Genomic DNA, 17,696 nt, shown 5'->3' on the forward strand with positions numbered 1-17,696 from the left:
CACAAACAAGTGGTAGTAAAAGAGAAAAAAGTATGTCTGCACTTGAGTGGTTTAAAAAAAAAAGGGAAAGGAAAATTTTCCCATGGATATAAGTGTTTCAAGTTTCTACATCAAGTAATCTGAATTTAGAATACTTTTAAGTTCCTTCCTCCTCAAACTGTTCACTTCATCACTAATATGCACCACCTGCATTTTTAGAGGCTGGAAACCCAGGATTAGATCTGACAGCATGCATTTGCTAAAATAACACATTGATATATTTTACTTGTTATATTAGCTAAGATTTAGCAAGCAATGATTTATTCCCGAACATTGCACTTTGCGTTTGCTAGACACACTGAATACCACCAAGGTTAGCTACAGGGGAGTTCTCCCTGACTCCAAGCTTCCTTCCAGGAGAATACTATTAGGATTAGGATCATACTTTGGATGATTACAACACAATCAGCAAATAAAATGCTCTTCTGAGATTACTTCATTATCCCTCCAGTAAAATAAAGAAGCCCTAGAAAATACATAATGTGAAAAAGAAAAGATAATTCTAGATTTTCACAGAATTCTTCAGCTCACCGTAACAAAACTTCAGTTACAGGAAAGTCAGTGAGCTGGTCAGTAGCAGAGCATGAATTCCTGAGCCATGAAATGGGAGAAGATAGAGGCTTCTCAAGCCCAGCAATGCTGGTTTCTAAAGCTGAGACTTTCACCTTTATATAACGAAGCTGGAAGAACAGGTTCCAGCTACTGCACTCAGTAAGAAGAGAATGCCCAAAGAGACGTGGTATAAATAAACACGGAGTGAAGAAATTTGTCCTTGTTTTGTGGTGTAGCCATGTACTGCTGGACAGGAAGGTTCCATACACCCCCAAGTATGTGACTTTGGAGGAAGGTAGGTTTATATACCCAGCATCTGTCAGGTACTCTGAATAGAGCATGTTATCACTTAGTTTTGTTCTGGTTTTTAATAATGAAATTCCCCTCATTCTTCAGAGTGGGTTTTGTCTGGTGTAATCCGGTATTGTTCACAGTGACATTTCTGCAGGACAGCGGGGTTACGCAAGGGTTCTGTGGCCTTCCTGACTCAGTGAGGAATATGTTGGTAGGGCTGCAATGAGTTGGCCTCTTTGGAACTGCTCAGGGACCAGGGAATTACATGAAGAATGTCTGCAGTGACTCAGAGATGTTGTGCTTGCAGAGGTAGTTGGGACTAACCTTTCTTTGGTGAATGCCTGGTGTTTAAGGTGCAGCAGGGATTAGGGAAAATAATGTTAAATTGACAAGCGATGATCTGGAAAGTTCAATAACAAACACTGGCAGTTTGCAACCTTAACAAGAAAGATTTATGTTATGTAAAAGAGAGAGAACATATATATAATTCAAAAAGGTATCAGAAAGCTAGGATTTCAAACCACTGAGGTTTTTTTTTAAATGTTCCTGCTTCCCTATTCTCTTCTCTTCTACATATCCCAGATCTGTCATTTCTGCAAAAAAGGAAGTAAGAGTAAAGAATTTCTATCCTTTGGGAAAGAATTGAGTTAGTGTAATGCAATATTCTCTAGCTAGCCGTCAACAGCCATAACAACTGCTCAGCTGTAACAGCTTCCTGATCCACTTTTCGAGGAACTCATTCTTGAGCTGACATATTCTAGTGACGATACCTATGCTCATGGCCTCTAGAACCCAGTTTTAAAGTGGTAGATAACTTTAGCTCAGTTACATTTTGACAGGCCTATGAATAACATACAACTCGACCCCATGAACTGGATGCAGTGATTATTACAAAGCCAAGCTGTCTCTGTAGAGTTACATTTTCTTTATGTAGCTCCGTTAAAGATCAAGGGTTTTTTTTAAAAAGAATATTCCTGGGGAGCTCTCAATCCCATGGTGACATGAACAAGATAAGGTACATCTCCAAGTTACAGCTCAAAGAGGCCTGCAAGTCACATTAAGTTATTACTGCACTCAGCTCATATCTTCAAATTTGCATTCAAAACTGTACATGCTAGGAACAATCTTTATTCATTTCGTTTCTTGTTGCTGGTGCCATGGCAGAGGATCCAAGACCATGGAAAATACATCTGTGGGGTTATCAGGATCTCTCTTATCAGAGGCTAACTTACATTTCCTAGGTACCCAAGCTGGTCTAGTAGAAGACATCAGAACCAAAAAGCTTCCACCAGAAAATGAATGATAGGTGTAAAGAAGGTCGTCTATTTTAGCACAATACCAAAGCAGAGGGATAAGAACAGAACCAGTAGGGAAGGACAAAGTTAACCAAACCCACCTAGGACTGTCAGAAGAGAATCATGTGCTGCTCTGGATTAACAAAAAGACCCACAGTGTCACTAGGTAATAGGCAAAGGAAAGTTGGGTCAGAACAAATGTGGTCAATTAGGTAACAGAAAATAACTTTTTGGCCTGAGTGTGGACAGGAAGAAACTTGAACTGAAAATGCCTTCTTTGGTTAGACAGACTAACTGGTGTTTAGAAACCAAGCTAAGGAAGCAGTTTGGTCTCAGCTTAACACTGTCCCTGTGGGTAGCCCCATTTGTTTATTTTGCCTTGAACCTTCCAACATCCCCTTTGCACAAATCATCTGGTCTACAAACTCTTGGGCACTGTCCTCTCTTCAACCACAGCTTTCCAGCTCCTTCACAAAGCTCCAGGCCTATTATATTTCAACCTGCTTGTCATAAAGCCTAACAAGCTCTTTCAATAGCCTCCTAACACTTGAGAGTCACTGAGCTTTTAGTGCTTCCTCAGCCTTACTTAAAAGAGGCTGGTATTGGAAAATCTAATATATTCAATGTGACAGGGCTGGGTTTGCAAATATACTTGTCTGGTTTCTACTGACATTTAAAAACAATGTTAGTGACAAAAATGTAATTATTCCTAAATTATGGAAACAAGGAGCCAGGCATACTGAATGAACTTTTTTTGAACCTCTATTCATTTCACTTCTGATTTTGGCAGAGAGTTCTGCTGGTTTCTATTTTATCCTAACCAGTTTATCCATGTTCCAGACTTTATATGTTCTCTGGCTGTAAAGCTTTCCTGTGGAATTTGCCCATTGCCACAGAATTGTGCTGAAGAAATCCAGCTCAGCTCTGAAAAATAAGAGAATTTTCTTGTGCTCACATGTATAAATAAAATTGAGAACATGCTCTGAAGCATATGCTGACATACGCTGACATAGCTCACTCTCCATCATGTTTCAGGCTGCCTCAAACTGCAATTCTGAAAGCTGTGAACTACCTCATCAATTTCAGCTGGGGCTGGAAGGATTTCCCTCTTCCAGTCTTTAGAGTCAACTGATTTGCACTGTGTCATGGAAATTCATCATTTTTGTTACAGAATTCTGTTTTACTGCAGTCTAATGCTTTGTTTCCTTTCTCCTGACTTTTCTAAAATTCACCTACACAACTGCCTCTTCCTTTCCAATGGCAGCGGGCACAAATTGAAATACAGGGAACTTCATTTAAATGCCCTTTTAAGATAAAACTTTTACTGCAGGTATGACTGGACACTGGCACAGGTTGCCCAGAGAAGATGTGGAGTCTCCATGGTAGAAGATACCAAGAACACAACTGGATAACGTACCTGGGCAGAGTTGAGCACTGGGTCTGGACTATTTCCAGTGGTCTCTTTTCACCCCAGTTGAGTTTTGCAACTGGGTGAATTTCCCTATGGAGGAAGCTGTTTGCTGTATTTTAGCATTTGTTCCGCCTGCAGTGTTCATGAGTCCTCTCCCGCAAAAACACAGGGATCTAATGAGCCTATAGAGGTCAAGTCCACAGGGTCAGCTTACCAATCCACACACTGTCCTACTGCAGCTAGAAAATGATACATCAGCAAAGCCCTATAAAGTTTTCCTGACCAAATGGAAGGGTGCTAAGCATTTATCAGAACTGCCTGGGTAGGAAGTGAAGAGCTGCCTTGATGAGTACCTGCCATCTCTCCAGCTGAAAGAATTCACAGAGAGGAGAAAAACACTAAAGGAACAAAGACAAGTTTTGGTGCAGAAAGATTAGAGAACACTCACAGATGTAGAAGAGGTAATGTTTTGGCAAGGAATCTGAGTCAATGAGCTGTGTACATACCATGACCTCCACAAAACAGCTGTGTTGACTGGATTAATTTCTGGTTCTTCCTACCTCCCACCACACCAAAGCAATGCTGAGACTTGTGTAAAATAACAGAAGGCACTTCATTGACCACTTTCAGCTGCACAATGCCCATTCTCAAGCCATGTATCCCACTACTCTTACATTTTGCCCTAAACTGTGCTGGGCTTTTGCTTGAACAGATTTAGCCATATCAATTTAACTACTTGGTATCAGATTTGAACAAATCAAAACAGGCAGATGTCTCAGAAAACGAAAATTTCATTCTCCAGAGTATCGGAGACAGATGACAGGTGAAAGAAACAAAGGTTCAGAGAAGGTTGCTGAGCATCTAGGTTTCAGCAGAGAACAATTTTTAGGTACCAACAATTAGTTCACGAGCTTCCTATGATGGGCACTCGCCTTGTCATTGGCACAACACTACAAACAAACAAACAAACAAACAAAGCATTCCAAATTTAGTTCATTTCCACAATAAATATTTTAAGTTACCCCACAACCTGGTCATCTGATGTGGAGCAATGCAAACTGAAAGGTCTTTTAGCAACTAAATATTTAAGCCCATCTACAAGGAGCCAAATCAAATGGTCTGGTATCTCCTGTTGACTGCCGCTGGTAAAATGAGAGAAAAGGCTGGTAACCACATTTTCTGTCATTGTCTAAGAAGCAGTAGGTAGGGATCAGAAAGTACTTTAGAGTCACCACCAGGAGCTTCACAATGGACCAAAGAAAATTCAATATACACTTCATTAACAACTGGAAATGAACCAGGGGTGGGAGTGGTGAAAATCAATCTTCAAAACCATTAAGAAATGAAAGCTACCTGTGAGATACCATGACAGCAAAAGTTACAAAATTGAATGAAGCATGAAAATTGCTTTGGAAGAGTAGGACACAGGTGGGAGTCAGAAATCTTTTTGCCTAATTTTGTCTCTGATGCACTGAAATGACTTTGGCAGATCTTTTATACCCTTTGTGCCTCTGTATCCACATCTGTAATTCAGATCACAGCTAACCTGGTAACGTTTACCTCACAAGGACATAGAAAGGCTTGAAAGTTGAGATCCACATGTGGCTTAGGAAACACAATTATTTTTAAAATGAGCACTTGGGAGATGATCAATAGCAGTGCTGAACAGCATTATGAAATCAGGAAAGGCAGACTCAGGATCAGACTCAGAATCAGGAAAGGCAGGGGCTCAAACAGCTGGAACTGAAGAAGTGTGTCACCAGCTTAATTCTTCATGGAGACTGGGACCTCTGTTCACTTCCAGAAGCACACACACCGGCTGCCTGCCATATTGTGCTATTAATCAATGCCTAAGCACAAACCAAACAACAACAAAACCAAACTGCCCAGACCCCACAAAGCTGTGACTTCTTGCACCTACACCACAAAGGTCCAATAACATCTTTCTTTGGTGGGAACAAGTGTCCTGAAAGTAACTAATCCATAGTGTCACGAACTGCAAGAGTAGCAAACTGCAAACCGCCCACAGACACTCAGATGACAGCACAGGCAGGAATTCAGCCCTACAGGATGTGGCCTCATTGAAAGATGATGCACCCTGAGCAAGCCACTTGCTGAAGGTGATACAAGGAAATGCTGCAGGATTAATTTACATTCCCACCCCTCTTCAAACATCATCTGTACACAAAAAAAAGGCAACATGAAAAATAAGGTAATTGAGTTACCATAATGAAACACTGCAATGCGAGCTGATAGGTAATACTGTCCTTAAACTAGACAAGAGGACTTATTTCCTTAAAGACTCGGTTCAAATGCATTAGTGTTAACTAATGACAGTAGGAATTTCATCCCATTTACGACAGGCTGTTTTCGCTATCTGTGAAAAACCAATGTAGTTAAGCCATGGGAAACTGAAGAAAGTTACTGGAATTAGTGAGGGTGCATATGTTTCTGGGTTTCTAGGAAGGCTGAAGTATGAGAAATTCACAAATGTGTGGAAACTTTTGATAGCATTCCAGTTGAAACAAACTTGCAACAAACCCTGCTGAGAGGTTCATTCAACAGGATGAGCTAAGCAAGAAAACAGTCAGTTCTGGCTAGTTGCACGGATATTAGCAGCAGCTGTGAACTCAGTAAACAGCCCTGTTTTCTGGTTGTCAAAGAGCTGCTAAAGCAGATGTGAAATGCATCAAAAATAGGTCACAAACAGAAAACATGCAAGGGAATGCATCAATATGAGAGTGACCTGAAAATAAGTAATGCTGGAACATCTCGGTAGTGTTTATAGCCCTGAAGTGTACGCAGCTCAGAGCAGCACCCAACAATAGGCTGCTTCATGGGGTTCTCATGATAGGACGTTCCAGAGACAGCACTGTCTGTGTAAGGGTGTGGCACTCTCAGCAGCTGAAGCATCAGACACAAGAAAAGGTACTGAACTATACTCTGCTTTCCTTTGAATTCAGTTTTCTGAGAGAGGCTTTCATTCCTGTCCTTCTCCTCACCCCCAATCCCAAACTCTATAATTAACTCAGACTGAGGTATCATAATGAGCCAAGTGTGGAATTTGCCACTACAAACAGATTACAAACTCACTTTGTCTGATAGGCAGCCCTCACGCAATAGTCATTCCTCCAGGGACTGGAATCGTCGCCAGCATGGTAATTACATTACCCCTTTTTTCCCTTTCCCTTTTTAAAAGCCCATAGAAACCGTTCCTTGTAATTCCCTCATATGGAGATCCACTCAGATCTACTTCTAGCACTCTTGCAGTACTTAAAACACTAAAGTTCCTCTACTACCAGATATATAAAGGAAAAAGATTAAACTCTAAAGGGCAGGTTAAGAAAGATAACATACTTGGGCTATAACAGGACTAAACAGGGCACTGACGTGTCCCAACATTCCCCTGGAGAGCCTCTGTGGCCTTCACAGCGCAGGTGTGGGATCGTCTCTGGCCAAGTGCCTTCAACAAGCTGAGTCCAAGCACCGTAGCCTGAAGCAGGCTCAAACACTTCCCACAGTCTGCAGGCAAGGACAGACACTCCTTTAGCTGATTGCTTTTACTTCCATTACCGTGGCAGGTTTTACCCCTCCACAACCTAATGACATTGTATCATAAGCATTAATACAGTAAGGCTAATCAGACAAAAAAACAAAATAAACAAACAAAACAAGGTTGTTGATATATTCCATATATGGTAAGGTCAATTCTTATGTTTAACTGGGAATACAGGTCATTTAGTTGCTTAGTCTTAGCAACTAGATCCCTTAAGCAGCAATAGCTCTGAAACAGCGTTTAACACAGAAACACTGAAGAGACTTCATGCTATTAATGTTTTAGACCAGCAACCAAGCTTCCAGAACTTGTCTTCTCTCCTTCAGAGGAAGGGAGGAGAAAAAAAAAAACCACACTCTGATCCAACTTAAAAGAAACCCTTTGTGGCTTGCATTCAGTTGGAAGCCTTTGCTGAAACAAATGTTCATTTTAGCATGGATTTCTGAGACACCAGAATCTAGGGTGAAATGTGGTAATTGACAACAAGGTTAAAAATGGCAAGATAAACATAATGATCATTGCTATCAGCAGTTACATGACAGTGCTCCAAGGTCCTTTTTTTTTTTTTTTTAAGCTAGTCAGCTTTTATTATTATCATTCATCTAAGCAATAACTCAAAAGCAGTCATACTTCCTGAAGCTAGCAGTGTGAATCCTGGAGGCTGAAGCATGCTGCTGCACTCCGCTCTTTTGAAGAACAGTTTTCTAGAAAAGGAGCCTACAGAGGGAGAACAGAAAGCTGTTACTTTCCTACAAGGACATAAAATAATTGTTTCATTCTTTCAGAAGACATTGGGCTACGTACTTGTACTCAGTTCTTGGCCAGCTTGTTCCCTCCCCTCCTCGTGGGGCAGCACGTTACACACATTTGGCCGCTGCTCTCCGAGCGCCACAAGTGCTTTCATTCCAGTGGGGATGCGAGTTTGTGAAGCAGCTTGGGTGGGAAGGGACAGCAGCAGATTTAAACTTTGCTGACAAACCATTTAAGAACATACTTTCTGTCTCTACAGGTGGCAGATCATGGAAGCTCTCACTTCCAAAAACAGAGCAATATGCATTTTTACCAAGTAAATATCATGCAGACAAATCAGATGGTAACTATTTCAGAAAACCTGGCATAAGTTCCGTTTACACAATGCTTTCCAAATGTTCCATATTTGCAGAATAAAGATAAAAACTCTGATCTTTGTAGTCTGAACTTGTCTGCTTCGTTCACTTTTCCTTTCTGGCCTAAATAGAACTTTTATGTATATGACTTCTGATTTAATACAGCAAACCTAAATAAATCTCAATGAAAGAACTGTCAGCTGACAAGGTTTTGCTCAGAATTTGGGGCTTCTAACACTTGAACTCTATTTTCTCAAGTTGTTTTGAGATGCACTCGGGCTGGACTGAAAACAAATCCCATAAACTTCTTCCTTAAATTTTTACTGACTTAGTGAGAGAGAAATCCTTTCTCAAAGACACCTCATAAACTGTTTGTCATCAAATGCTGTTACAGTCAAGCACTGAGTTACCTTTTGTGCGGTAATCTGTTGATAGAATGTTTGAAGCAGTGCTTTCCCCAAGACTTCCACTAGCCACAGCATGTTTTGAAAATCTGAAATGGCTTACTTCAACTTGCCTGCAATGATCTGTGTTTGTCTAGTAGGAAACATAAAGAAGTGAATGATTAATTACACTCTTCCTAGTAATTTAGAAGTGCTGATGAATGCCAGGAAAGATTGTAATGAGTACTGAAAAAACCCCAAAGGCAATACATTGGAAGCCGTATTGTTGCTTTCAACAGACACAAAATAATTAAGTTTGCTAATTAGACATCACCTTTCAAAAAATAAGTAACAACAGGTACATTTCATGCTGTCCATATTTTTGTGGAAAAATGACGAGCTGAGCACATGCAACCGTAGCCAACAACTGTTCATCATCACAACCCAGCAGCTTAATCTCAAAATTAGCACTGTACATAGACATACACAGTCAGATAATTTCTCTTCAGTAGACATCTTTCAGTCTGTCATTCACTAAGCAGCTCTGTGCTTCAAGTGCATTCTGTGGTGAAGCAAGCAGAAAACACTCTGTGTTTCACTGTCATGTCAAACTAGGAGATCATGTAAGGTACTTGATTCTGTTATTGGGTTCATGTAATCTTTTGCACAGACCAGAAGGGAAAGTTGCCCATTTGGGAAAATAAAACACACTACATAGTTCATTCAATTATTTGGAAAGCATTCTAAGCTGTTAATTATGTACACCAAGAATTTGTACAGGATTGGTAAAGTTGAGGATTTTCTCTGGAACAACTCAAGGACATTTTGTTGCTCTACTCACGCTGTATTATTTTCAATGCCATACTTTATATAATTAGTTAGCTTAGTAACTGTACAAGGTTTCATATCTTTACTTAATCATGTGATTCTTTACTGTGAGGGTGGTGAGGCAGTGGAACAGGTTGCCCAGAGAATCTGTGGATGCCCCATCCCTGTCAGTGTTCAAGGCCAAGCTGGATGAGGCTTTGAGTAGCCTGGTCTAGTGAGAGGTGTCCCTGTCCACAGCAGCAGGGCTGGAATGAGAGGATCTTTAAGGTCCCCTTCCAACACAAACCATTCTATGACCCAATGTGGTTTGCAGATTTCCATGAATTTGAATGAACTGAGTTTTAGAGTTTATGCTTCAGACAGCTAACAGGAAACCACCACCCTAGCTCCCCCCTCCCCCTAGATATACACATTTTTATCTTTCTTATCCCTCTTGATTACTTACTACAGTGTTGTGGTTGAGGAACACATTCAGGTAAAAAGTGAGCCTGACATTATCAGGAAACAATTCTCTTTGGGAATTATCCAGTATCCATTCCTTTTTATTCTTTCATCCCGACTCTTCCCCTGCACAGGATTGTCACTTTGAAGCAGCACCTTTAAGGTTAAGTTCCAGCATTTTCCTTAAGTAAAAAAAATAATCAAACCAACCAGCTGCAGTGTCAGAATAAAATCCAAGCATAGTAACAAGCCATTTTCCCATTGCAGCATCTATGCTTGCTAAAAGAGGATACTGAAACCCAAAGTAAAGCACAAGGTATAAGTAATGACAGAATATAGCAGGCAGATGTGTCGCTACTCTCAATGTCTATAAAGACGAGAGATTTTTTTAAGCTGCAGAGGAAGAAGATCAAGTGTCGTGCCTGCTGGGTTACACAGCAACATGCCACAGGGAAAAAAAATATCCAAACATCTGGGAGGCTACAAACACCAAGGCAGGGCTTGGCATGTGTCAAAAGGACAAACTAAACAAAACTCCCAGAAATATGTATGGAGACACTTCCGACATGCTTTAGGGTTAGTGCCTTAATTCTGTACAGGAGTCAGCAGCCATCCAAAGAGCATCCTGGACAGAGCACAGAGTGATCAGGGATGCTGCCAGCCCAGACCCCATGGCAGAGGGATGGCAGAGGTGGCCAAAGCAGCACAAAATACCAGCAGGGGATCCAGAGTGAAAGCACAGTTATGGGCTGTGTTTGTGTTCCTGTGTGAGCCCTTTTGTGCACGTGGAGGCAACACGTGGCCGATTGTGCGCTGTGCTTTGTGCTGCACCTGCTGCAGAGCTCTCCCAGCCACAGAACTGGGGGAAAATTCCCATTATGCACTCAGGGGACAGACCATAAAGCACATCTTTAACTGCCCCCTGGAAACACTTAACCCAGCCTGGGAGGTTGAAGAGGCAGATGCAAATGGTCTTCCCAGCCCCTCTGGCTTCAGCAGCAGTCTACTGCCAATGTCCTTCCCGAGGGCACATCCTTAAGAGTTCCCCAGGGAACAAGGGGCTCTGCCTGAGCTGAAGCCCAGCAGGCAAACAAGGGCCATCCTCCCAGAGAGAACGAGCAGGGCAGCCAAGAGCAGGAGGAGCCAACAAGTGACGAATCATTTGTAGCTGTCCCCTCCCCTTCTCAGCACTTAGATTTACACAGACTGCTTGTTCTGCCCCAAAAGAGCACAAGTCACTTGTCAGAGCACCCTAAAGTCCCAATTAACCCAATTAACAACCTCACCATACCCCTGTGCAAGACAAGGTTGACCTTCAAGGCAGACACACCAACTTTACATCCACTGATCCTGAGCGAGGGAATTTAGCTGCCCTCCCAACACATGGATGCTTCTGCTTTGTGAGAGACATGATCAATGGAATCAAGTGAAGGATCCCCAAGAGGCATTCTGAATCCTCAGTCTGGACAGTGGGGGAACAAGCAGGAGCAACCCACTGGGACCCGAGGCTTACACTGCTTACCTGCAAAGTGAATTCCAAAGGAGTATATCAAAGTTATGTGATGTTATAACCTTTGCTATGAGAAATCCTGCTGAAACTTTTATTAATGCAGAAAAAAAAAATTCCAGAATTTCCTTTCTAACATGTTAGAGACTAACTGAACAGAGACAACCGTGTCCAAGCCCTAAGCAATGCTTCATGGCACATGAAGGACAGAGATTCACTTAAATTAATAGGTAAGTAGTAGAATACTATTAAGTAGTAGTAGTATTACTATTAAGTCATTTGATAATTACTTGAAATCAGGTGATTGAGGAAGAGGCTTTATCTAGGAATAAAAGCTCAGCTGTTTTTGCCTCCAACACAAAACACTGCTGTAAGGATTCCAGCCTGGAAAAAAAGCCCTACACAAGAATAAACGCAGAAATTCTCCCAAAGATTTCGTAAGTCCACGCTGCAGGCACTCAGGAGTAAATGTGATCACTACATATTATGTTGGCAACTATGTGATATTTGCATTCACTTCAGTATGGCAAACTGTGGAACGTGTGATGAAATGGGAGAAAATACAGAGAGGGCCAGAAAGGCTGAAAGGGTTGGGAAAACATTTATGAAGAGAAAGCATTAAAGTACTTTTTTGTTTAGTCAAAGAAAGAAGAAATGAGAGACGGTAATAGATTTCCAAAGTGTAAAAAGTTGGGCTTCTAGACACTAAAAGATTGCACGTGACCCTTTTTACACATATTACCACGAACACAATTTTCAGTAGAGAGGATTGAGTTAAGTATTATGAGGAGAGCCTTTTCAGCTCTAGGTGTATTTACACAATAGAACCCAGGGGATCGTGGTATCCTCCTCGCTGGAGGGGCTTTAGTTAGAAACTCATCTGTCAAGAGAGTTCAAGTGCTGCCTAAAAGCTGGCGACGTACAGGCTGACCTCCTGAAGGGCACTGCAGGCTTGCCTTTCAGCCGCGCTCCGCATCTCGCAGCCGTCAGGCCGGCGGTGACCGCCCGGCCCCTCACGGCCCCCATCCAGCACCGGCAGCCCTCGCGCCGGCCGGAGCCCGCCCGTTCCGCTCGCGCCGGTACTTGTCCCTGTGCCCCCGGCCCGAGCGGCAGCGCACCGCCGGATCCCAGCGAGCAGCGCCGCGGGAGGGCCTCGGGGCCACCGACGAACAGGGGACGGCACACGGGGCGCTGCTCCCCGCTACCGTGCCGAGAGAGTAGGGAAGGGGTTAAAATAGCTAAAAATACCTACAAAAATGGGGGGGCGGGGCGGGGGGATTATACTTCATCTAGGATTACTGGCAGGACGTTGCACTGCAAGTGCCCGCTGCTGTGCCGGCAGCCCTCACAGCGGCGGCGCGCAGGGGAGCTCTGGGTGGGCGGCGGGAGCTGCGCGCCCCCTGGCGGCCGCGCCCGGCACCGGCAGGATCGCGCGCGAGACCCGCTGTGTGGAACGGCACGCGACCGGCCGCGAGACCCGGCGCGCGACAAGGCACGAGCACCGGCACGAGATCCGGTCGCGCGACAGGCCGCGAGCTCCGCCCACGCGACAGGGCATGCGCACTTGCGCGAGAAATACTACGTGACAGGGCACGTGCAATTGCACGTGTACCTGCGCGAGACATACCACGCGAAACGGCACGCGCACCTGTGCAAGACAGGGCGCGGGATCCGGGCTCGCGACAAGGCACGCGACCTGGGCACGCGCACCTGCGCGAGCCTCTGGCACGCGGCGAGGCGCGTGCACCTCCGCGAGACATAGCACGCGAAAGTCGGCCGCGCGACAGGGCACGCGCACTTGCGCGAGAGATACCACGTGACAGGGCGCGAGACCCGAGCTCGCGACGAGGCTCGAGACCTTGGCACGCGACATGGCACGCGCACCTGCGCGAGATGCCAGCACGCGACAAGGCACGCGCACTGGCGCGAGGTATAGCGCGCGACAGGACGCGCACCGGCGCGAGAGATACCACGTGACAGGGCGCGAGATCCGAGCTCGCGACGAGGCTCGAGACCTTGGCACGCGACAAGGCACGTGCACCTGCACGAGAGATACCGCGCGACAGGGCACGCGCACCTGCGCGAGATGCCAGCACGGGACAAGGCACGCGCACTAGCGCGAGGTACAGCGCGCGACAGGACGCGCGAGGCACGGGCGCGCGACAAGGCACGCGCACCGGCGCGAGAGATACCACGTGACAGGGCACGAGACCCGTGCACGCGACAGGGCGCGAGATCCGAGCTCGCGACGAGGCTCGAGACCTTGGCACGCGACAAGGCACGTGCACCTGCACGAGAGATACCGCGCGACAGGGCACGCGCACCTGCGCGAGATGCCAGCACGGGACAAGGCACGCGCACTAGCGCGAGGTACAGCGCGCGACAGGACGCGAGGCACGGGCGCGCGACAAGGCACGCGCACCGGCGCGAGACCCAAGTACGCAACAGAGCGCGGGACAGGCCGCGCGACACGGAGTGCGGTGGAGCGGCCGCGCGCTGTTGGCACAAGCGCAGTGGCCGCGGTGGCACCAGACAGCGCCCAACGGCCCCGGCGCGGGAGCCGCGGGCGCGCGGGCGGGGCCGGAGCGGCTGAGGCGGGGAAGCCGCTGTGACTCCCAGCATTGACCAGCCCGCACCGCCCACAGCCGCACTCAGCCGGCGCGGCCCAAGGGAGAGCCGTGGCGAGGAGGAGGTGATGAAGGAGCAAGCGAGCCCGTGAATTGCCCCCTCCCAAAAGCACGGCGGAGGGGAAGGGGAAAACACAGCTGACCTTATAACCACCTCTCTGCCGAGTCCGAACCCCGACGAAGGCGAGCAGGGGTGGTCAGAAGGGAAGCGAAGCAGAACGGGCTGTGAGGTCAGAGGAGCAGACAAAGGGAAGATGCTGTGTAGGAACACATAGAAGCAAACCTGGGGTGGCTTCAACTCCTACCCAGAAGGGGGGAATTAATTTGTTTTTGGGGCTGCGGCTGTGGCCTCAGCGGGATTTGCGCTGTCCTGAGCTGCTGCTGCCACTCCCAGTCACAGGCTGGCACGGATCGTGACAAGACACACCACAACCCCCCCCATGCCCATCCTTTTCCATCGGGAACCAACAGCCCAGTTCCTCCTTCCCCGCTCCCAGACTCGTGAAAGCATGATTTTCAAACCATACCCTGCTGCCGTAAACCTTTAATTTAACAAACTCAAATATTACAAGGTGTTACTATAATCTATTGGGACCTGTTGCTGTAAAGTGATTTTGACAATATCAAAACACAAGGAAAGCTCATGTAGCAAAGTCAAAACTATGTAGTAAAAAATGAACATTTTAATCTGAAGCTTCAACTCTGTTTTTAATTTATATCTCATGATAATTGAAATTCAGTTTGGGCTCGTTTCTCATTTTCATTTAAAAGTTACACACATTCGAAAGCCGTCAGGTGCCTGCTTCTGCTCTAGAAACATTCCCACACATGTCTGTGCTTTCTCCTCAGCAAAAATTAGCCCCACTGACCTTTTTCATTGAAGCCCTCCATGCTGGAGTGGTTTCAGCAGGTTGGTGCTTCCCCCACACACCCCAAGGTCACATCGTACAGGGTCAGTGATGTTACAGCTCCTTGTTTTCCATTAAGGAGTCCCATGGGGCTGGAGGCGTGGGCCTACCAGTACTATTTTAGCATCATAATCATCATATCCGTGAGTGAGCACAGCTTCCCTGCAATTTAATTTACTGTTTAAACAAGCACAAACCTCACAGAACGTCTGCTCTCCAATTACTCTGGTGTCTGAACTACCTCTAATCTCTTCCTAAAAGAGATTCAAGGACAGCAGAATAAAGCAATATAAAAAGTTCCACTGATTTCCAAATCTCAACCACAGGAAGTCACTTAAGTGAAGAAATAGTGACCTATTACTAGTGCTACATGGAGAGAAAGGAACACATACACCCCCCAAGAAAAACCCAAACACCAAACTTAAGTCTAACCCGCAGATTTACTGACTGAAGTCCCACCAATGTCAGTGTGACAGAGAAATGGCAGAGCTGTCTTGGCATCAAGTGCCCTAGAGCATTCCTGAAGTTTTCCATAATTGAGAAAATAGCTGTCAACTTCTTACTGCTTAGAGACCTCAGCATTTTATAACAGAGGTGCTGATTCCTGCAGAGTAGATCGAAGTCCCTTTGCAAGAGTCTTTCTTCTCTTATTTACATTTAGCATCTCCTTTAGAAATCATCCCAGATCTCCAGAAGTCCATGGATCATGGTTAAATAAATTCTCAGACACAAAGTATACGCTTCAGAGCCTAGAAAACCTAGCACAACCGGGCAGGCAGCCAGAGTCTGTCTTCAGACTTTTTTTGACTGGCATGACTTAACAGCATCCCTTTTATTTATTTATATGAGGTACTCTTGTGACAGAATGGGGAAGATATACACAGAGATGTTAAGTATCTGTTCAGCTCTTCCCCATCATCTGTATCATGCTGGCACAGTGCCTTGGCAGAAAGCACTGGAGCCTATCCATTTGCATCCTTGGCTAGGAGTGGATTGCCAGTCAGGGTAGAACGCACCGCCAGTGCATTCCTGTATCCCTATAAGCAAATCCTTGGGATGTCATGCATCCTACTCAGATATGTTTAATTAGTGCATCAGTATTTATGCCTGTATGCCTGAATCTGAACTACAGACAGATGTGTGTATTACTTACTGAAGCACCTCCCCCTGAGGAGAGGTGTAAACAGGTAGGTGACTGAAATGATTTCAAAGTTCATACATGTCTCTGAGGCTGCTCACTCAAGGACCGTGCTCTGAGAAGCAAGTGAGCAGACTGGAGTGCACACTCATCATTCCAACTGCAGTCCAGTCTGTGCTTGTGCTCGCTCCAGTGCCCTGCAGAATTCTTCATTCTGCTTCACAGGCACCTATTGAAATTATTTCCAAACTCTCATGACAAGGGACTGGGAGAGAAGGAAGGCACAGAAAGACCAGGTTGTTCTGTGTTCTCCACAATACAGAACTATGCTGTGATGGAATTAAAATATTACTTCCTACATATAAAGCAAGCAAGTATGAGCTGGAAAGAGAGCACTGCAGAAAGACAAAAGTAGAATGATGTGCAAGATAATGGGAAATCCTTGTTGAACAAATGGAGAGGAAAGCAGCCCAGACATTTGTGAACTCTGAAAGAAGCAAGTGTGTGGCAGGGACAAACCCAGTTTGTCATAACACCTCATAGTAGGGTGACTAAAGCAACCAAGAAAAAAAGCTGTTTAGCATGATGTGAAATTATGCTGTGCACATTTTTCTCTTTAACTTTGTTTTCAGTTTTGTAATTAGCAGTTCATTGTGTGCTCTGCTAGAATCACAGTGTTTCATTTTCAGCACAAAGAGTGACTCAGGCAAGCAGCACCTCGGAATAGCAAGCAGAGTGTCACAGACAAACTCCTGGGTGCTCAGGGGCACCAGGCCACACACCCCATCTCACTGATGGTGTCAGGGGTGCAGACACAGATAGGTTTTCCTCTGCTGGGTGTTAGCCAAAGCCCTCTCCTCCAGCCCTTGAGAAGGAATGACACAGCTCTCAGGCTACTGTCACCACAGATACCTTGCCTGCCATTTAATTTTCTGGAAGCAAACAAAAGTTAACTTTGCCTTCCTCTGGGTAAAGAATGGGGTGTGATACACACACACATTAAATTCCTTGTTTAAAATGAAATCCTTTGCCACAAGAATATTTTAATGACACCACCACCATAGATTGCTTCCTCTGTATCCTGAGAAACACTTGTCCCCAGCTTTCAGGCAAGCAGCCTGTCCCTGTGCTATGGTCTGCTCCAAAGCTTCAAGACAGTGATAGAAAGAGGAAAAAACCCACCAAAACCCAACACCTCTAACTCTCCCATGCTGACTTAAGTACACATTATGCTAGCTGGTAGACTAGGATTTTGTACTGGAGAAGATTACCCAGGATCTGCAGTAGCACAGACAAGGATGTGCATGTGTTCTGCTGCCTATAAATAGGCTCTCCACTTAACAAAAACACAACCCAAACAGCCAGCTGTTAACAACTAGACCACAGAGTCTAGGCAGCAATTGCTGCTTGCTGAATAAATCTGTGCAACCTACTCATCCTTCAATTGGCAAATGATGTACAGATTAATGTTTGATGAGAGCTGATAATATTAACATGATCTCTGAAGAGGCAGGAGTGAAACATGCTAAGCACGAAAACAATCTTTGAACTGCTGCTTAGCAGGGCTGCAGAGGGGCTTTCCAGAAGCGAGCATTTTTAACTCACAGCTTG

The 17,696-nt window shown here is 45.1% G+C and overlaps 1 protein-coding gene and 1 long non-coding RNA gene across 9 annotated transcripts in view; both read right to left on the reverse strand.

Moving 5' to 3' along the window:
* ATXN1 (ataxin 1) overlaps positions 1 to 17,696 on the reverse strand; it is a 371,677-nt gene that overhangs the window by 303,715 nt on the left and 50,266 nt on the right. The gene's annotated exons all lie outside the window — the stretch shown is intronic.
* On the reverse strand, positions 7,191 to 12,485 carry LOC143695782 (uncharacterized). Its single transcript, XR_013185320.1, has 5 exons — positions 12,336 to 12,485; positions 9,910 to 10,087; positions 8,664 to 8,790; positions 7,952 to 8,080; positions 7,191 to 7,864 (listed from the first exon to the last, which is right to left on the reverse strand). It is a non-coding gene; the product is annotated as an uncharacterized LOC143695782 (long non-coding RNA).

This window comes from Agelaius phoeniceus, chromosome 1 (genome assembly GCF_051311805.1).
Source record: "Agelaius phoeniceus isolate bAgePho1 chromosome 1, bAgePho1.hap1, whole genome shotgun sequence".
Lineage (NCBI taxonomy): Eukaryota > Metazoa > Chordata > Aves > Passeriformes > Icteridae > Agelaius > Agelaius phoeniceus.